Here is a 22407-nt window from a genome sequence, read left to right as displayed (position 1 = left end):
TCTCATCAGTGGGAAATCATGGCATTCAGGTTCCTGGTAAGACCACAGCTTCTTTCTTCTTGTATGTCCCTATGGCTTTGTTCCCACCTGCTCCATCTGATTTCTAGACCTGATTTTTTTTGGCCTTGATCACCCTCTATGACCTCATAGTAGCTTAAGTCTCTGACCTCATAATAGCAGAGTCTCTGATGGGGACAGCACCTCCCCATCCCCCCCAGTTATTCCTCATTTTCCTCACTTGCCGCATCTACTCCCCTCTCCCCAAAGACCTCAGCAGGTTGTTGTGTACACCCATTCTGCCTCCAACCAGAAAATCTGCAACCTGTGGTAACGGTCGGCTAGTCAGAACGCCCTTCGGGTGTTGTGGCCCCTTGCCTGCATCTGTATCACAAGTGAACCTCTTTTTTTTCTGTTTGGTCTCTCCCACAAGGCCCACCTGCCTGCCTGGAGGCTTGGAGGGTCTGGTCCTTGACATCTCAAAGTCCCTCTGGCCTTGACATTCTCAGCTGTCAGCTTCCACCCAGCATACATGCCGGTCTCTTCCCATTTTGCCTCTTTCATGGAGGAGGGAGGTATGACATTTGTATCCAGACACTGACGAAGGCTTACATGGCTCTCCCTCCAAGCCCTGGCCTATTAGTCATCCATTACCAGTTAAGCCCCTTTACCCAAAGATGCCCCTGGTTAGGGGCCTCAACTACCAAATCACAGACCTGCCCAATTATAATTTTGCAAATGGCCCAGTGAAAACCGCACTGACCTTTATACCTCGGTCATCCCAGAACAGGACCACAGTGTTGTCACCAACAGGAATGGACCTCCTTCTGTTCCAACACCTCAGACAGCCATACAGTTGGCCTGGATTTGAGTCTGCAAAACCATGGGGGGATCGAGACTAACATGGCTAAAGGCTTCCCAGCTGAAAGCCATTTAAAAAAATAAATAAATAACACTGCAACCGCCCCCTTCATGCTTCCCAAAGCCAAGCCACTCACCCTTCTCTCCTTTGCTTCTACAGACCACAGCCTAGAACCCTCAAGTCCAGAGTCTGGCACTGGATTCTGGAAGGTGGGACCAAAATATCAAGTGGGGGCCTCTGGCTCCCTCCCTGCGGGCACCGCCCTCCCACCCTGACCCTCCACCACCATCACCTAAGGAAGGAAAACCTGTGACAGCAAGTATCTAAAATGTTCAATCTGCCCCAAAGTGTGGCAGGCGTCTGGCCAGAGCCAGTTCACAAACTGACGGCAAGGCTCCCTGTGAGCTGAGGACCGGGTAGGAGGGCAGTGCCCCTAATGACCCCTGCCCCCCCAGACAAAGACAAAGGCCAACTGAGGAACCCCAGCCTTTTTAGGGATAGTACTGCATCATTCCAATCTCCACATGAACAGAAATGAGTCCTCCTGTCATTACCCTCCCCCCGCCCCCACCAAAAAAAGGGGAGGAGGGTAAAAGAAAAATAAAAGAAAGGGCGCCTGTTTAAGAAAACCATCACTTTTTCTGTTTGCTCAGGCTGGGCTGGTCCCCTTCTCCCGGACCTGCCCGGGGCCTCGGCCACACCTCCTCCCCTTGGTTGGGGGGGGAGGGGGGCTGCCGTCGCTACTGGGGCTGGGGGAGGGGGCGGGAAGATGGTGTAAGACTAACGGGCTGACGTTGCTTTGGGGGCGGATTTGGCCTCCAGCGGCCCAGGCCCGTGTCAGCGAGTCCAGGGCTTGCCCCAGCCGAGGGGTCCAGGCCCTCCGAGAGTGGCCCTGACACACCCACTCGTCCGCGTTCGCCCAGCGCGATACCGCGAACTGCGCGCTGGGTCTCGGGGCTCCGGGGGCGCCACGTAGGGGACCCGAGGCTGGGGCGCCGCGAGAGCAGGAGGGGACCCCGGGAAGGCAGAAAATCTGCCCGGCAGCGCCACACCCTCCCCCGACCGAGCCGGGCGCGGTGAGTCGCGGGATTTACCTGCCGCTGGTCCAGCCACCCTGTCCAGACCTCTCCTCTACCTCCGAGCGCTCGGGCTGGCGGGGCTGGGGGGCCGCAGCCGCAGCCGCAGCCCCGGGCCCGGCCCGCTACCCCCGGCTCTCCTCCCGGCCCCGCACACTTGCTCCGGGCCGGGAAAAGCTGCAGCCCCCCGCGCGAGCCCCCAGACGGTGCGCTGCCGACAGCTGCCCGCCCGCGGCAGAGCCCCGCTCGGCAACCGCTCCCTAGCTCTTGTCTGCTATGACGTCACCCGGGCTCTGCACCGCACGCGGGCCAATCAGAGGGTGAGCAGAAAACTAAAATCGCCCTGAGTGGGCTGCTGGGGACCAATCTTTTGTTTCCAGGCAGGAAGCGCCTGGGATGGCGGGGGGGGGGGGGGGGGGGGGGGTGACTGAAGGGGAGGGAACAGGAGAGGGAAAGGAAAAGGAGATGGAAACTTCTACACTGTCAGGGTTGTCTAGACAGAGGTGGGGCCGTCAGGAGAGAGGCGCACCTGTCAGTAGGGAGGGGGCGGAGGCATTTCGTGTATCTTCCTCAACTGGCCGCCCTCTGTGAAGACTGGAATTTCAGGTAAATTTTCAGGGGAGGAAATCCGTTCAGCTACACGGGCTCTCTTTATTGGGGAAAATGGTTTGGGTTTGGGATACCACCTGTCCGGCCAACAGGTTACACTGGTGGAGTCTCTTGGATACAAAGTAGACTCGTGCAGATAGGGCAGTGGCATTCAGAGGCGACAATCTGCCCACATTTCAAAACAGGGAGCATGATACAAAACAAAAAAACTACTTCAAGTTTATAGATATATAGATACATTTAATTTCATTAAACTGTGGCTCTCCCTATAACCTTCCATGGCCTCTCGTCTTTAAGAAAAAGTTCAAATTTTTGTCCGTGTGCGAAGCTTAAAATGTAACTCCAAAAATCATCTCTTGCTACTCCACAATCCATAACCTCCAGGATTTGGCTGGATTATATAAATTATGGTAAATCCCAGCAAGGAGACAGTAAGCTGTCATCAAAAATGACAAGGAATGCAAAATAGTAAGTACATTCGCATTATAATGATGTAAAATATACCCATAAAAATGATAAAAGAGAACGTAAAATTATCATAGGTTAGGTTAAAGTTTATGGGTGATTTTCCCTCTCCACTTTCAAACTTATTTTTGTAAAGATAAATATACCCTGGCAGACTTAAGTGGTCAAAATGGGTTATGACCCTCCACAGTACACTTTTATCCAATTTTCTCAACATCCGCCAAGCATTTCTCCATAATGCTAACAAAACAAGTTTTATGATGGAAGGTGAACTAATATTTTTGCCAAGGTCCTTTTACGAAAAGTCACACAACAGGCCTCTAGACTCACAGAGGCAACATCTGGGGAAGTTGGGAGAATGGGCTACCTCTTTGGACTAATTCATTTTAAACTATGATGATGTTCAGGGGTGCCTGGGTGGCTCAGTGGGTTGGGCGTCTGACTTCGGCTCAGGTTATGATCTCACAACTCATCAGTTTGAGCCCCATGTGGGGCTCTGTGCTGACAGCTTAGAGCCTGGCGCCTGCTTTGGATTCTGTGTGTGTGTGTCTCTCTCTGCCCCTCCTCTGTTCACATTCTGTCTGTCTCTTTCTCTCAAAAATAAATAAATATTTTTTAAAAATTAAAAGTTTCTGATGATGTTAGAAATTGAAAAAAAGAACAATGAGCCTTCTAATCTATGACAAGGCAGGAAAGAGGGTGGCAAAAGACTAAGTAAAATACACACTCCAGATTTTTTTAAAGGCTAACTTTACATTTTACTTTTTTATTTTCCTTAATTAAAAATATATTTATGCATACATGACAATTACATGAACACTGCAGAAAGTCCCAGAGATGGAATTTGTATCTAGATCTGTCTGCATCCAAGGCCCATGTTTTTTATTTAAAAAAAAAAATGTTTATTTATTTATTTTGAGCGAGTGAGAGAGAGAGAACTCAAGCAGGAGCAGAGGAGGGGCAGAGAGGAGAGAGAGAATCCCAAGCAGACTCGATACTGTCAGCCCAGAGCCAGATGCAGGGCTCAAACTCACCAACCATGAGATAGGACCTGAGCCGAGATCAAGAGTTGGACGCTTAACCCACTGAGCCACCCAGGTGCTGGCCCCCCACCCCATGCTTTTTGTAATATGATATATAGTATTAATGGTTTCGTTAAAATACATATTTGCTTTGGAAAAAAAAGAGTATACTAGATTGGAGTGTTTAAAATACCAGGCATTTTTAAATAGCCTTTGTTTTGTTTTGTTTTGTTTTTTGTTTATTTGGTTGGTTGGTTTTTTTGCTTGGTGGTTGTCTCCTAATGTAAAAACAGTCATCACCCTTCTTCTCAAATCCCTGATTAATATGCTGAAATCACAGTGGTTCTGCTTTCAGTGATTTTACAGATATCTTTTTAATTAACTTTTGGGTTAAAGAAGGTAGCCCATCACATTGATTTTTTTTGTTTTTGCATCATGGTAAGAGTAATCTAAAAATCACTGATCTAAATGAATGAGCATTTACTTAATATTACATCTCTGATTTGCAAAATGCACTTGTTTGGGTTATTTTAAACAATAAGAACGTTTTTATTTTTAAGAAATCGAAAGATAAAACCGGATTTTTTTCCTGGCTAATGATTTAACTTGTTCTTCTGGGCTATTGATTTAAATTGTAATTAAAAGGTATTTGATTTCACTCTAATCCTCCCATATACCTCAGCTATAACTCAGAGCTATTTATGCAGTCACGGCACACGGTTATTTAAGCATTTCATGTGTGTATTTCTTCTCTCACTGGTGATTATAGAAAGTAGCACGGGGCCAAAATCCTATTAGGTCCCTGACAAATTAAAGCATAGAGGTGTCATAGAAAGAGGACTGGACTCAGAAGCCAGGCCCAGCACGAAAGACTTCAGTCTTCCCCTGAAAGGGCAATAACCTATATTCTTCTTGATATCATAAAGCGGTCTTTACTACCAACGTGGTTTGCTCTCCAAGAATATAGGACAACTGCATGGGAACTTTCAGGAAAGGTGAAGATTTCATCTGTGTAATTTTTCCCACTCAATTCCCACCTTCCCCGGTTTCCTTCTCTGAGCCCATTGATTTAAGGATATAACAACAACGCTACTGTAATAACCACTTGGCATGTGAATCCTGCTTCTCAGGTTACAAACCGTTCTTGTATCTCCCGGTTTGATGCTCACAACAACCACAACAGCATACTGGGGCAATTATGATCCGCATTTCATAGATGAGCAAACGGACGGACACCCAGGGGTTTAAACTAGCCTGTCCAATGCCTCACAGAGAAGGTCCTAGAAACCAGGTCTCCTACTGTCCCGCTTTGTGTTCTTTCTACCACCCTACATGGCAACTTCGGTTGTATTTCTCCTGTGGCTCTCACCAACCCGACCAGCCAAACCCTTCCAGTCAAATCCCAGGTAAAAGGAACACTGCTCCTTCTCATATACCATGGATGGGAGGGTACATTGGCATAGCCTTTTTATTTAAAAGGGCAAGCTGGCAATGCCTAGGAAATTTAAAATGTCATGTGCCACTTGACCAAGCGATTTCAGCTCAAGGAATTTGATTATGGATACATTCACAAAAACATGCGAAGATATGTTCTAGTGTGTTCGTGGCTGAGTCTTAGGTAAGAAAGAGAACCTCTTATATATAAGGGGTAACCTAAATTTCCCTCAATAAGGTAACTGTTGAATAAGTCACGGGACATACATATTTTAGAATATTACACGCCAGCTAAAAAGAATCAAGTGGACTTTTAGGTATTGGAACAGAAGCACATCTTGACATATTCTTGAGTGAAAAAAAGTTGCAGAATGGCATGTGTACTATTATTTTTTTTTAAAAGTGTCTGTGTGTGTGTGTGTTTAAGCTGGCATTATACACACCAAACTGCTAAGAGGGTAATTCTGGGAATTAAAATGGTAGAAAGGAAGACATGTGGCTATGTGGGCATGGTGGAGGTCATTAACTTTTTCTCGTTATACACTTCTGCGTTGTCTGTACATTTTTTATAATAAACATATAGGATGTGCACGTAGGAAACATTAAAAAGCGCAAATATAGCCTTCTTTGGGTGGAGACAAAAACAACACAAACAGAATGAACAGAGTGCTGTCCTGAAGGGGGTCTGAATGCTCTGTCCGTGGGTCGAGTGTGGCAATGGAGGCTACGGTGTGCCAGGCTGAGCTGAGCCATCCCTGGGCAGGCACAGAAGGGCAGAAATGTACAACTCACTTGGGAAAAGCAGCCTGGATATCCTGGCTCCCTTCCCATCCCCTGCCTCGACTCTTACAGCCAGAAATCATTCCCACTGGTGGACTCTGGGTCTTTGTGGCTCTCAGTCTTCACAGCTTTTGTTAAAGCAGCTGCTCTTAAAAAAAAAAAAAAAAAAAAAGCAAAACAAAAACTCCCCCTCCTGCTCTGAATACAAAAGAACCTGACTGGGCAGCTAGTGCCCCAGGCGTGAGCTGAGAGCACTGTGCCCACCCCTCCTTCACTGCAGTCAGACACTACTGTGCCCCTTCCTTCCTGCCTGCCACTCCCACTCAGTTCCGGTTGGAGGCAACATGGTGGGGAGCCTGCCTGACAAAGAGCAAGGAGCCTCAGAAATGCCAAGGGGCTCATCCTAGTTCCCTTAAAAACCAGAGGAGGAGGAGGAGGGGGGCGCCTAGGTGGCTCAGTCGGTTAAGCGTCCGACTTCAGCTCGGGTCACGATCTCGCGGTTCGTGGGTTCGAGCCCCACATCAGGCTCTGCGCTGACAGCTCAGAGCCTGGAGCCTGCCTTGGATCTTCTGTGTCCCTCTCTCTGTGTCCCTCCCCTTCTCACACTCTGTGTGTGTCTCTCTCTCTCCAAAATAAATACACTTTAAAAATATAAAAATAAACCAGGGGAGGAGGAAAGAGGGAAGCCCAGGGCTAGGAAATCACCACCCTCGTGGGGCTTCAGAGTTCTGGCCAAGGAATGAGGAGACCCAGATGCCAGTCTAGCTTCTGGTCAGGAAACCCTGAGCAAGACTCAATTTTCCCAGGGCTTTAGTTTTCTCTTCTGTGAAACTTGACCCGCTATCTCCCTGGACTCTTGTATGGATGCAAATGGCTAATGGAACAACAGTGGATTTAACAGATTTCAGAGCTACACACCTTAATAGACTTGATGAGTCTCCATTTACATATGCTCCCTGTATTGTGGGACCTGGGGAATGAAGGGGGGAGGGGGGCGCGTCTCTCCCCACCTTCCTTCACTATAATTAGCACCGGTTAGGGACCTGCCCCGTAGAACCTACAAGCCTTCAGGAGCTTGCAGCCTCTGCCCTCCTCCCTCCCACCAGGGAGTTAGCAAAGGAAAAGCAGAAGACAATTAAACGCAGGTGGCCCTGGATGAATTAATATGAGAATTAGGAAGTTCCTCTCCTCTGACTTGGTTTTAATTAGCCCCAAGTCCACCATGGTCTCACATAACAAACCGCATTATTTAATTGAGCTGATGCTCTGTTTGATTTTGCTCCTAAGCGGATCACATTGTACATTCCTTCCCGACACTGTCACTGCACTGCCCGAACCTAAGTCAAACTGCACAGAGTAAAGTGAATTTGGAAAGTTGGTTTCATTGCTCTCCCCACTTTTCTAGGGGAAAAAAAGAGAGAGAGAGAGAGAGAGAGCAGGAGAAAGTGGAAGATAAAATCTAGGGGACAAAGAACCAAGGAGAGAAATAGAAAACCAAATATTAATTTTTTTTGGACCGGCTGGATTATGATGTCATGCTTTCCCGGCTCACCTGTGATTGGCTTCTCAGCTCAGCATCTGCTGAACACTAAAGGCTGATTATTTGCCAGAGATACAGACCTTTTACGGAAGCTTTGAATCATTGCTGGTTGTCGTGACAACCTGGGCAGTGTCTGTTCCTGATAACCACATAATGAGGTTGTCAGGAACAGAAGTGCCCCCATCCCCACACGCAACCATCTGAGGTGGTTAAGCAATGCAACATTTCTCTCAGGAGGTGAAAGGGGGAAAAAAATCACCAACAGGCATGGTGGAGAACCCCTTAGTTAATGTATGCCAGCCAAAGCCTGGAGAAAATCTCTTGCTTCAGGAGTTCCTTACCTACCATCCCCAGGTCCCATCTGAACTGTCGTATTGGCTGTAATGAAGAAAACCAAGGAACAGGTGGTGGAGGGATAAGGCATCTCTGCAACCCCCCAGCAGAGCCAAACAGAGGGAAGTGTGAGTGGAATGTGAAATCAATTAGGGCAAGGCACGTGACCTCTTTTCAAAGGATGCCATCATGACAGGGCCCAGGAGCAATGGGGGGGCATGTGTCAAAGGTGGCAGGGCATGGCCATACCCGGTCATCAAAACCAGCTGTAAAGAGAGCTCGTGTGCTTTTCTGTGGGCTACATTCATTGCCCTGCTGGTAGACACCTCGCTCAACGTTATCTCGGGACTCCAGATATTCTGAGAGGGAATACCCATTACATCTTTGTGCTATGTTATTCATTGCTAAGACAGTTTTATTAGGACCTACTAAGCACAAAACACACAGCTAGACGTGTACAGATGCTATCCAGAGAAACCAAACGTGGATCATCTGCTTAAGGAACTTGGAATCGGGTTGGGGAGAAAAGATACTTACCCAAGTAACTGTGACACAAAGCAGGTGTAGTCCTTAATTTCAGAGAGAGGAAAGTCACACCCAGACTCTCACGTTCCAGCTGCATTCAACTCATCTTTCCAGGTTGCTCTCCTACCAGTCCCCCCCTCCATTTACTCCAGCCATCAGCCCCATCAAACTATTGTTTCCGTGATTTACCTTGACTTTTGTACCTCTGTGCCTCTCCTGCTCTTCTCTTTGCCCGGTACGGCTTTCTCCCCTCCTTTCCCTACCTGGTGATTTTTCTTTTAATTCAAGTATAATTAACATACAGTGTTATATTAGTTTCAGGTGTACAACGTAATGATTCAACAAGTCTATATGCTTATTGAAGCATTATTTACAATAGCCAAGATAAGTTATGGAAGCAGTCCAAGTGTCCATTCACAGACGATGGATAAAGAAGACCTCGTAATGTATATCCAATGGAATATTACTCAGCCAGAATAAAAGAGAGAAATCTTGCCATTTGCAGCAACATGGGTGGACCTAGAGGGTGTAATGGTAAGTTAAATATGTCAGCCAGAGAAAGGCAAATACCACAGAATTTCACTCATGTGTGGAACCTACCTAGTGATATCTAACACGTACTTCCAGACTCTACTCAAGTGGCATCTTGTGAAGGCACAACCTGGTCCCAAAGGAATAAGCCCTCAGGGATCTGCACCCGGTAGACATGGGTATTGACTGATATCACTACTGGGTGCTGTATTCACATTCAGTGGCTTTAAGTCCCGCAATACATAATGGGTAAAGTCAGACTACCTCTAAGAGTCTTATTTAGATAATCAACACAAACCTGTTCTCCCACTGAATGTCGTCTACAACTTTTATTTTTGAAATAGTTCAAGGCGCACAAGAAGCTGCAGAAATAGTACAGAGAATCCCTGGGCATTCTTCCCCAAGCTTCCCCCAATGTTTTGATATACTGTATTAATCTTATTTTATGTAGCCACAGTACATTGTTGAAACCCTGGAAATTGTTGACAGTTGACATCGTTATACTACATTAACTGAAACACAGGCCTTGTCCAGGATCCGCCAGTTTGACATACAATCTCCCATTAAATGAATTGCCAACACAGCTGAAAAGGAGCAAAGCTATTAATAGTTGATCTGAGCACCAACTTTCTTCTCTCGTGTCTATCCCTGCTAAAAAGGGCCCAAACCTGAAAGAGTCAAAACTTGTCTGGGACTGAATGAGAGAAAATCAGCGTGGCCTGGGAACAAGCAGCCTTGCTATTAATCAGGCTGAGAGAGCAGACTGCTAAAGCCAGCTGCAAAGGTAGCAGAAAACACTGTTTCTCCCAAGATCATGCAACAGTTGTAAAATGCCATAACGACTCCTACCTCCTTTGAGCAACCACTGCTTTCTTCCCAGTGATGCCCTAGACCTTTGCTTTTTCATTTATTCCTGGGGGTACCCAACTGCAAGGCACCCCTGCCTCATGATAGTGCCCAACTCCTAGTCGATACTCCCTTCTCCCGACCCCACCTCAGGAACTGCAATCAATCCAGAACTTACCTCTGCCTCTTTCGATGCTCCTCAGAATCCTTCAGTGGGAACTCAGTTACAAAAGATGTTCCCTCCTCCCTCTTTTTCAAGAGCGGGAATCCTATGGTTTCTCTGGAATGCACTCCCTGGATGCATCAGGTCAATAGATTTGACTCTGTCGGACTACAGTGTTGTCTCTGGTTATCTTTGGCTGACTAAGCTTTAACATAATTGACGACCAACCAATGGATATCTGGAAGGCCCCTTGAATCGTCTGGAGTTAGCCATGTTTCCTTGAATCTACGCAGAATCACACGTTGTGTCTAAAACTGGGATTTACGTAGTAGGTGTCTAGTAAATTCTCATTGAATGGATATAGGATTATCATATATCAGATTTGTTGGAATGGTGCCAGGTATGGAGACAAAAGCCCAGAGAGACAGTACTGCATAAAAGTACTGTAACCTACAGACTCTGACATGATAGTGGTATTCAAATCCCAGATTTGCTATTTAACGGCTTTGAGAACTTGAGCAACTTAACCTCTCTGAACCTCAGTTTCAGCATCTGTGAAATGGGGATCTAATAGCACCTCCTTCTCAGGGTAACTGGGAAGATAGAATGTGAGTTAAATGCATGTGAAGCAGGGAAGCATTAGGGCAGTGGCTCCCAATTTGCTGCCCTTGCAATCACCTTGTGACCTTTATAAAATGCTGGTGCCCTGCCCCCGCCCTCAGACACCCTGATTTAATGGCATGGCACGAATCTGGGTATCAGAGTTTTTAAAAATCTCCTCGGGCTCTAATCTTCCCAGATTGTAATGTGCGGCAAAATTTGGAATCACTGGATGAGGAATTTCATTACTTAAGGATTATCTTTTTCTCCTCAGGTTTGTGGCAAGTAGAATCGGGGGACTGAGGCTTCCCCCAGCTTTTTCCTGCAATCCCCACCCCGCGGGCCATCTGGCTTGTCCAACTCGCAAAAGAACATAGCCTCTTTCTTCCACGTGCATAGCAAAATGACGAAGACATGGGGTATTTGGATAACACTGCAGCTGTATTCGTCTCTCCTTTTTCCCCCTTTGCAAACATAACTCAGTCACACTTCAAATTAAGTGGTCTCAAGTGTGAATTTGAGAACAGTTAATATGTGCACACAGGACGGGTTGACCATCACAGACGTGTTTAATAGATGCAGATCTCAATGTGCTTTTGTTCCATATAATTAAGCACCTGTGGAGCCTCATAATCAATCCTTATTTTGTTATGATCCAGGAACGCGTTGCATTCAATGTTCTCTGGTGTTCATTTGATCAGGTCATTTATGAGGATGGAACATTCGAAACAGGCTGCCCCTCTTTCCCTTTTTGAATCATCCTAGGGAATGCATCGCCTACTCAGTAAATAATAAATATGAATTCACTGATGAGTTTGAAAGTTAACTTCTAGTTAAAGAGAGGTTCAAACTATGGTCATGTTGATTTTTACAAGGAGTTCCACACCACCACTCCACCCCTGTGCCCCCCGCCCCCACCGGCTCCTTATTCATTCCAGCTGCTAATATGGAAAATTGAGCAGATGCTGACATGTGAGGGTCAAGTTTACTGCTAAAAAGGAAAGGGGGCAGGTTGCTAGGCAAATTAATACTATAAACATAGGAAAGTGACAGCCTGCTAGGGGAGTGCGCAATTTTAAGCACTACTATAACTGCACTTTGCATTCAAATGACCAATATGCTAACTACAGTCCTTATCTGTTTGTTCAAGGCCTCAAGAGTCTCAGTGGCTCAGAGCACAGGCCCCAGCCAGCAGTTTGACTGCAGGTTTTTGGAAATAATAACATGGCATTTCTTTAAACATATTTTCAAATTCAAGTTCCTTACAAATCAAGATCGGCCTTTCCCCATTCAGGGAATTAGGGAGGCTTAACTGTGTTCACTCTGGTGCTGGCCCCCACAAACCCCTGCTAACAAAGGCTCTGACTCCTACTTGAGTACTGCCAGTTGGGGCACATTTCCATGGTAATTTGCCGGTTCTCCTTTGAAAGATGCGGGGGGGGGCATCCCTGTAAATGGGAGGGAGGTGTATTTTCCCAGTAATCTTGGGATCATCTTTGACCCTTTTTAATTATCACTACCCATGTAAGGCCAGAAAGAATGCTCATCCCGGCTTTTTTTTAATGTAATTTAAGGCAAATGCCCCCTAATTCTGTTCTCAAGAGAGAGAGGTAGAAAAGGCATCATTCTCGCCACACTCCAGTTGAAAATTTCAGACATTTATCAAGGCAAAACACTGGGGGGTGAGGAGCTGAGAGCTGTATTTGCATTTCCCTGGTCCAGAGGGGTGACGTGGAAGGTTCCCGTTCTGGATACGCCCCACAGCTTTCAAATTCCTTAGGTTTTTTAGTAAACGCTACATGATCTAAAATCTCCAAAACAGCAGCCTCGGGTAATACATTTATTTTGTTATATTCCATTTTTAAGCACCCCCCATACACTGACATCTGAGTGTTCTCTCTACAGTTTAAGACAATGAACCATGACACAATTACGAACTAATCTCAGTGTGTTCTTTCCTTTCCTGGGTTCCATTCTTCCTTTCAGAGACTTCTCCCAGCCACCCAGAGGCCCAGTGAGCTAAAGGTGCCACCTGTTTCCTTCCCGGGTCTGGGACGAAAGGAATCTAATTGACCTCTCAGTACAGCCGTAGCAAATTCATTTACTGCTCCTTCCAGGTATCTGTGCTTTAGAAGGACCCTTCTGGCACAGGCAGTGCTTGAATGAAAGGAATGAACTGCAGAGGCAGATAGGTACAAGCCACTGTAGGTTTGGGGGGACAGAAGGAGAGAGGGACTTTTGGTGGGGAAACGTTGCAAATCACACTGCTGAAGAGTCCTTCCCACACACACGTTTGGTTCTGTGGCAGGCCACCACCAGGTTTCCCCGTCATCAGACAATAATCCGCTCCCTGATGTCAAAGGCTTTGCATTCATACATGTAAGCAAGGCTTTTCATCAACTCCAAGAAGCTTAAAACAAAAACAGGGCTGGGGCACCTGGGTGGCTCTGTCGGTTAAGCGTCTGACTCTTGATCTAGGCTCAGGTCATGATCTCATGGTTTGTGAGTTCGAGCCCCACATCAGGCTCTGTGCTGACAGCACGGAGCCTGCTTGGGATTCTCTCCCTCTCTTTCCCTCTCTGCCCCTCCTTCACACACATTCTCTCTCTCTCTCTCAAAATAAACAAACTAAAAAAAAAAAAAACGTTTAAAAAAAACAAAAACAGGTCTCATCTTCAATCAGAAACTTTGAATGCCTCATAGCACTGTTGCCCCTTAGCTCTCTGGTTAATTGCTATCTGACCACGTTAGGAGTCAAGACCAGTCCCTGCCTCAGAGCATCTTTCTTTGTTGCCTTGCATTTTATGCATGTTGATTTAGAAGACTGTTGGGGGGGGGGGGTAGGGTGACAGGGAATTGGGGAGCAATCTCGTGGCTACTTCAGCGTAGCTTTGGGATAACCTGGATTAAAACAGACTGGCTAAATTGGAAAACTATTTTCTGGTCTGGGGATTTTGATTGGCTACAATGCACTGCTTTATTTTTAAATAACGCTGTCATTTTTAAACAATCACACTCTCCAGTTTTAAAAATGACATGTGAAAATAATTCAGCGCTTAGAGATAAGTTGGATGCTTTCCGCAACTTCTGGAAAGCCTGCTTGTACTACCACTACTGCCACTAATAATAATCAAATACATTTTCCTCCCAAAAGATTCTCTCTGGCCCATTCTGGATGAACCATGAGCCCAAAGCTATTTCCACACTGGCCCAGAGAAATGGTCCAGGCCATTTACCCCGCGGGTCATTTATAAAGCTCCTAGACAAAGGAAGACTAGTTTTTCAAATAATTTACTACACCAAAACACACAACAAAGGCACAAAAACCGAAATAAAACCTCCCACATCTCCCTGCGTGAGTGAAGGGATAGTTTCGACGTTTGTGAATCAGAAAGACAAATACATTTCAAGACGATTTAGAAGCTCAGTAGCTCAGCTGCTGGACAACGTAGTTTGGAAACTACCCTGGGCATGAATCATCCTCCCACATCATAGCCAGGGAGGTGGGCCCCAAGAAAGCAACCGGGAGGAGATAACGACATTTGACGCATAGTTTGAGCTGAGGGGAGAATATTTAAATCCAAAAGGACAGAAGACACAGAAGTTAAGCAGCCCATGCTTAGAAAATGGATTAAATCCAGTAAGTCGGTAACCTCTGGGACACATTATTTTATATTCAATGGAGCGATGTGGCTCTGAGCTAGTTCCCTACAGATCAAGTCAAACAGGTCTAGTGCCTGCCCTCTGGATGCTCACAAAGGCGGGTCGTCCAGGAAGTAACAGAAATGTGTGTGTACGAAAAGGTGGACAAACATTATGTGGTATCTTGTGGCCCCTTGTGAATGTTTCATGGACATTTGAGTGGACCAGCCAGTCAGTTCTCCAGCCCACCGTAGGGTCATTGAATGCTGTATCTCAAGAAATGCAAATTAATTTTTAACGCCAGATTAATCAGGATGGGTCCGTCTGCAATCAAAAAGATAAAAAATGCTTTTGAAGTTGCCTTCATCCGTATAGTGGGGCAAAGAGTTGAATGTCCGTAAATGAAATAAATAAGATCAATGCTCGATGTAATGCCATGTTCACTGCTATGTCTCCAGTGCCTAGCACTTGGCAAGGCATCAGGAGGGGTGCAGTATTTATGAGCCGAGTGAAAGACGTGCTGCATAAAGAAGAGTTGTAAGACATGAAACCATAAAATTCCTTCAAGAAAACTTAGGCAGTAAGTTCTTTAACATAGGTCTTAGCAATATATATATATATATATATATATATATATATATATATATATCCGTCTCCTCCGGGTAAGGAGAACACAATCAAAAATTTTAAAAATGGAATGACATCAGGGCGCCTGGGTGGCTCAGCCAGTTAAGCATCCGACTTCAGCTCAGGTCATGATCTCGCAGTTCATGAGTTTGAGCCTCAGGTCCGGCTCTGTGCCGACAGCTCGCAGCCTGGAGCCTGACAGCTCGCAGCCTGGAGCCTGCTTCGGATTCGGTGTCTCCCTCTCTCTCTGCCCCTCCCCTGATCGCGCTCTGTCTCTTGTTCTCTCTCTCAAAAATAAATAAAACATTTAAAAAATAATACAAAATAAGAGTTTAAAAAAATGGAACAGCATCAGACTAAAAAACTTTTTCACAGTGAAGGAAACCATCATTAAAACAAAAAGGCAACCTACTGAATGGGAGAAGATGTTTGCAAATCTTATATATGCTAAGGGGTTAACATCTAAAATATTTAAAGAACTCACACAACTCAATATCAAAAACACCAAATAGTCCAATTACAAAATGGACAGAGGACTTAAAGAGATAGCTTTCCAAAGAAGACATCCAGATGGCCAGCAAGCACATGAAAAGATATTCAACATCACTAACCATCAGGGAAAGGCAAATCAAAACCCCAATGAGATATCACCTCACACCTGTCAGAATGGCTACTATCAAAGAGCAAGAAATAACAAGTGTTGGCAAAGCTGCGGGGGAGAAAGGATCCCTCGTGCGCTGTTGGTGGGAATGCAGACTGGTGCGGCCACTCTGGAAAACAGTGTAGAGGTTCCTCATAAAGTTAAAAATAGAACTACCATATGGAGGCGCCTGGGTGGCTCAGTTGGTTGAACATCTGACTCTTGATTTCGGCTCAGGTCACGATTCCAGGGTCATGGGATGAAGCCCCATGTCAGGCTTTGTGCTGAGCATGTGGAGCCTGTGCTGAGTGTGGAGGCTTCTTGAGACTCTGTCTCTCCCTCTGCCCCTCTGCTCCACTTGCCCTCATTCTCTCTCTCTCTCTCTCTCTCTCTCTCTCTCTCTCTCTTAAAATAAAAAATAAAATAAAATAAATAAAGGGGTGCCTGGGTGGCTCTGATGGTTAAGTGTCCAACTTCAACTTAGGTCATGATCTTGTGGTTCATGGATTCGAGCCCCACATCAGGCTCTGCGCTGACAACTTGGAGCCTGGAGCCTGCTTCGGATTCTGTGTCTCCCTCTCTCTCTGTCCCTTCCCTGCTCACACTGTGTCTCTCTCTCTCTAAAAAATAAATAAACATTAAAAAATATTTTTGTAAATAAATGAAAAAGAAATCCCACATGATCCAGCAGTTCTACTTCTAGGTATTTATCCAAAGAAAATGAAAACACTAATTCAAAAAGACATATGCACCCCTGTGCTCATTGCAACATTATTTACGCTACCCAGTATATGGAAGCCACCTAAATGTCCATTGATAAGTGAATGCATAAAGAAGATATGATACACACACACACACACACACACACACACACACACACACCACGGATATTACTCAGCCATTACAAAATAATGAAATCTTGCCATTTGTGACAACATGGATGGACCCAGAGGGTATTATGCTAAGTGAAATAAGTCAGACAGAGAAAGACAAATACTATAGGGTCTCACTAATATGTGGAGTCTAAAAAACAAAACAAATTAACAGCATAAAACAGAAACAGACTCAGATCCAGAGAACAAACTGATTGATAGTTGCCAGAGGTGGGGGAGAGGTGGGCAGATGGACGAAATAAGCGAAAGGGATTAAGAGGTATAATCTTCTAGTTATCAAATAAATAAAACACGGAGAGATATAATGTACAGCATGGGGTATGCAGTCAATAGTATTGTAACAGCTTTGTTACAATATCTAGATGATAACTAGACTTACTGTCCGTGACCATTTCATAATGTATATAAATATGGTATCACAATGTTGTACACCTGAAACTAATATACTATTGTATGCCAATTATTCTTCAATTGAAAAGTAACAATTAAAAATCAAAAATAAAGTAAAAAAAAGAGTTGGTGCATATGGTGGGGAAAGCATGGGGTAAGAGTGGGTACTGCCTGGATGGGAGATCCCTCCCCCACTCATTGTCAAGAGCATAGTGTTGCACTTTCCAGAATGAAAAATTCAGAGATGAAGTCTTTTGTGCAACAGCTGGTCAAAGAGGCCAAGAGCTGGCTGTGGTGAAAACAGAAGAAGGAAGAACACAAACAAGAGTGTCATTCATCAGTTCAAATATTTCGAGTGTACTTTGGGCAGCACAGGAAGACGGAAAGGCACCACTTAAGAGGTCAGACGACACAGAAAAGGGCTCACGTGAATAAATCAGGGAAAGACAAAGAAACCAAAAACTGGCTTCGTAACAAGTGAGAGAGGATATGGAGTGAATAACGAGTCAAGCCTACAAGAGTGGAGCCTTGTTAAAAGTCAGCTTGCAGACAAATGAATAAACTAATTCGGGCAAGCAGCAAGTGATGAAGGTCTCATTAAAAAGAGCCATCAACCAGTATGAGGCAAGGGACTACTTAGGAAATGTGACCCAACTGAAGCCAGCATGTATGATATACCAAATCGTATTGTTTTCCTTTCTGGGCTGTATTCTGATTTATGGGAAAGGGACGTCAAAAGCCAGGACAAGAAAAATGGGACAACCACATTCATTTGGGCTGCATGATAATAATCCAGCCCTAGGGTAGAATAAACGTATCCTTTGCGTTTCCTACCAAAGAACTGTTTGCTAAGCAAATTATTAGTGTTGATGTCAGATTTCACCAGTTTGAGAGAAGATAATTTCTTTTAATTATTTCTGTGGTATTAACTTGTGTATCCATTGTAATTATCAACGTGTCTCTTCATTCAATGGACAACGAGTTTTTAATTAACACCTATTATGTGTCGGGAAGCAGGCTAGGCGTCAAAGGAACAGAAGTAGACTTCTATCTGTATTCTCTGCCCTCAAGAAGCTCATAGTCAGGGATCAGAGGTAGAGAGGAGTTAAAAGGAAATACCATCCATTTAAAAATCACTACCTAGTGTCTACCATGTGTCATGAGAAATGCTGTATATTCGAGATATTTGTAACTTCGCATTTCCCTACGTTTAGCCAGCACATGGGTGCAGATGAATTCACCTTAAGTATAACAACTCAAGTAAAAATATTTTCCTTTTGGCACAGTGGAGACCAACACCAAAAAAATCTTTTCTTTTTTGCTTTTCCCCCCCAACAAATTACGTTTGCCTCTCCCTTCCTCCAAACCAACATCACAAGGGCCAGTGGAGTAGCTAAAAATTTCCAAGAAGAACCTGCCAGAATCAGCCCCTGCTCTTCCAGCCCTCATCCCACCTTGAAGGTCTTCTTTATAATTAGAAACTTTCTAATAGCCACTTGGTATCTATACGAAGCTCAGCTATCTAATACCCAGAACGCTCCAGAAATCGCGGTGGGCCTTTGTAAAAATGTTAGGCCTCAAGTTTTCCCAAGGCCATACCTGATCTTGACTATAAGTGAAATCACATGCACTTTACTAACTCACGTGTTACTGACTTGTGTCCCCACCTGCTCAACAGAGAGCCTCGGTCCCCTTTACCGTCTCCTCAGGTATTTCTGAACTATTCAAGAACAGTCCTTTTATGTTGTTCTCTTTCTGTCCTCATGAATGTGAACTACCAACAAATTAACTCAACAAATGTTTCTTAGGCACATACTATGTGCCAGACATTTGCCCACCTGCTGGGAGATCCAGTGGGGACCATGACAGACAAGAGTCCCTTTCCTGGAGGGAGCTGCCATTTCCTCTTTTCTTTTCTTTTCTTTTCTTTTTTAATATTTATTTATGCTGGGGAGAACTCAAGCATGGGAGGGGCAGAGAGAGGGGAACAGAGGACCCGAAGCAGGCTCTGTACTGACAGGCTGATGGCAGGGAGCTCCACGTGGGGCTCGAACTCACGAGCCCACAAGATCATGACCTGGGCTGAAGTCGGATGCTCAACTGACTGAGCCATCCGGGAGCTTCCATTTCTAATGAAAGACCATCAGTGGCAGTCCCTCCCAGCCCCAGGTCCACAAGGGGCCTGAATGGTGCTGCCTACCTGCAGGAAGCTTTGGCTGAAGCCACCAGTGAGTCTGCCCAGAAGGGGTGGAAGTGCCCCCTTTCTGTTCTGTGCCACACCTTGCGACCTGGACATTGAAGCAGTATTGCTTCTGCCCTGTGTCTCAGTGAGGCCCCGTGTAATAAGAGCAACTTCAGCTTCTTCCCGCAGCAACACCCCCCAACATAGAGCCCCCACCACCCTGGCTCACACTTTCCAACTCGGTTCCTGTGCCTGGAGAACAAACACCATCATGTCCTACCAGATTGTTCCCCCGCCCCCACAGCCCTCGGTTTCTGACACAGTCCTCCTCATAGCACCTTTTCCTTTCCACAGATCAGCTCCAGCAAACAGGGATAGGGAAGATCTAGGGATCTTCACGCACCCAGACGTGTCTGAAGCTCAGTTTGGGGCCAGCAGGACCCCTGCTACGCATGCCGTATTTCACATGACCCTGTTAAGGGTTAAGATTATTGTTCAATAATCTCATGAGGTCAGGTACAATTCTTCAGTCCATTATCAAGAACTGCAAGTTCCAGAAAGCTTTGAAAACCAGTGTTTTTGTAAGCTGTCTGGCCAAACTTCTACAGTGACAAAACCTGTGAGGCTCTCTCGATGTAAATATCTATATGTTTCTTGGCAGAAATAGTGATGTGATTGATTAATGGGTTCTGTTCCAAATTCCACTGGAGGTGTTGTTATGCACCATGCAGTATTTTTTAAATGAAAAAACACAGCATTAAGAAACTATCTGTCCCCCAAAGCTTTTGGATAACAGGTTGGGGAACCATTTCTATACCAGCTTAAGATCAGGAAACTGACATTGAAAGACCTGGCCAAGGTCACAGAACTGTCAAGTGGCAAAGCTTGGAGTAGAATCAAGGTCTTTGTGATTCTTAACCCGTTGTGATTTCCAGTACACAAGTCTGGCTGGGTGTTTATGTAGGAGGTAGGGTACGTGGGTGGATGCTGAAATCAAAGAAAGGTTGAGAACAAGTAATCAGAGCACATGTCAAAATTCCGCCTTGCAAAATTGGTGTATCTGTTAGTCAGCCACTCTGGTGAGACCATTTGTCACAATTCTGCTCTCAAAAGAAATTATTTTCTGAGCGTACGTTTTAGTATTGTTTTTAGAAAACTGACAAAGGGTTAAGGGGAAAATTCAGCAACAACAGCATCTATTTCTAAAGGATTCCATGGCCTTTATCACTCTGCTCTCTGGCAGGGACATGTGAACTTGCATTAAAAAACTTGAACAGTGTTATTTGCTCAAGATCAACCACCTGTGTGACCAAATAAGCCATGTTCCAGAAATCTGACAGCTTCGTGGGCTGCTCCCAGTACTTTAATAACCATAATCATAATAGTTGCTATTTTTGAGGCTCTACTAGGAATGAGAAATTCTGCTACATAATTTATATCGTTTTATTGAATAATCTTACAGCACCCCTCAAATGAAGTTAGAGATGGTGACGACGATGATGATGGTGACGGTAGTGACAATAATGGTAGTGTATTAAGTCTTTACAGCACGGCAGGCAATGTGTGGGTGCAACTCTTTATGGAGATGATCTCAATCCTCACAACAAACCTGTGAGACACGTACTATCATTATCCATTATTATCCCATTAAAGGTAAAGAAATGAAGGCACAGGAAGCTTACAGTAACACATTACTATAAGCTAGTTAAGTAGTCACCATTTCATAGTGGAGCAAGGTTTGGAACCCAGTTCTATCGATTTCCAAAGACCAATATGACATCGGCGAACTCGTGTTCTCAGCGGTGTATATGGCAACTCCCTGAAATACTTTTAGCATCCAGCTAAATGGTATGAGCATGCAACACACGGTCCCATTAGGTTGGGCCACTTACATGGATTCGGGAGTCTGATATGCAATCGCTCATTAACTATGAGCGCCACCTGGTAACTACATGCACCCTGTGGAGTATCACTGCAAAGAATATTTTAGTACAGACATCAAAAGGTTGGGCAAATGGCAGGCTGCACGTGAACGAACCACATGCGGCTTGGGAGGCTCAGGGAAAGTATCAGTGCATTAAAGGATACAACAATTCTCTACAGGCAAACAAAAGTGAGTCAGATCTGCCCTCAATTACGTGAGTTGGGAATGAAAAATTTCCCCACTAGGTGCCCGGCATGTAACAACACGGCCAGACTCTTTGGAGAGCATCAGCAGATCAAAGCAGTGACCCAGACAGAAGATCACAAAGTAGGGCAAAGTGTGAACAGTGGCAGGATTAAGTATAATGTCTTCAGCTGATCCTGGGATTACACACTGGTGTTTTCCGTGGGCCTCAGTTGCCTCACCCATAAAATGGGGATCATAACAGCATCCGAGCTGTAGGAAGGTAGCTACGTCAGATAGCCTCGGGGTCCCTTCCAGCCCTAAGCTCTGTGACTCAGTTGAAAGAGCCATTCGGGAGGCATAGTGATGACAAGGTCACAAAAGCCTTAATGTTAGATTAAAACATTATTGTCCTCCTTGTTCCTGCCCATCCCCCAGTTTAATTTGAATTACGAAGATGGCCCTGCAGTGAAGGTATCGCAAAGATGTTTCTGCGGCAAATGTAGCTCAGCCTCAGAGAGGCAACATGTCTCCATTTGAGGCATGACCTGACCTAGAGGTATGATCGAAGGCACAGAGTACTGGTCACATCTCTGGAAGCACGTGCAGCTCAAGACTAACCGGCTTGTGTCCATATAGATGATGAAATTCAGCAGCGTAAAGACAGGGACTTCGTAACGGCTCTGGAAGCTCTGGGTTGGTTAAACTCCCCTGGAATCTCAACCGATCTGTTCTTCTGTTTCAGGGTTACCTTGTGCTCATATAATGCAAAATCATTTTGTAATGGCTTGAATGAGTAGAAAATTTATCAGGATAAAGAGAAAGAGCTAGTAGATAATCTAGTGTACTGCATGGGGGTAACCGGCAGGGAGGTTACCAGAAGGCAGTGTTAGGTCCCATTTTACCCTGCACTGTCATTAATGATACAGAAGGGGGGTGGGGGAGAGGCAGGCACATACAGTCTGCAGAAGAGCCCAATTAAGGATCCTCGAGGAAGCATGGACGTTAACAACAATGGATGTGGGAATGAAAACAAGACGTTGTGCGGGGTCTAGTTGGGAGGAATCAGCCCTATTCATCTGGAAAACAAATTAAAACCCACCATTGTCAGGATGTATGGATCAGGCAGCAGTGGGGGATGGG

The 22407-nt window shown here is 45.2% G+C and overlaps 1 protein-coding gene across 19 annotated transcripts in view; it reads right to left on the bottom strand.

Annotated features, from left to right (window-relative positions):
* PAK3 (p21 (RAC1) activated kinase 3) overlaps positions 1-22407 on the bottom strand; it is a 250077-nt gene that overhangs the window by 116730 nt on the left and 110940 nt on the right. For 5 of the 19 annotated variants that reach the window (XM_045472381.1, XM_045472389.1, XM_045472384.1 and 2 more), the window contains exons 1-2: positions 1954-2187; positions 761-870 (exon numbers count right to left, since the gene is read on the bottom strand). The exons of 5 other annotated variants lie outside the window; for them this stretch is intronic. The gene's annotated coding sequence lies outside the window, so the exon portion shown is untranslated. Of the gene's footprint in view, positions 1-760; positions 871-995; positions 1062-1953; positions 2214-22407 lie in introns of those variants that run through there. 9 more of the 19 variants (XM_045472391.1, XM_045472388.1, XM_045472400.1 and 6 more) reach the window with 6 other exon arrangements.

The sequence above is a fragment of the Leopardus geoffroyi genome, chromosome X (assembly GCF_018350155.1).
Source record: "Leopardus geoffroyi isolate Oge1 chromosome X, O.geoffroyi_Oge1_pat1.0, whole genome shotgun sequence".
Taxonomy (NCBI): Eukaryota; Metazoa; Chordata; class Mammalia; order Carnivora; family Felidae; genus Leopardus; species Leopardus geoffroyi.
This window is presented reverse-complemented; position numbering and strand designations above follow the sequence as displayed.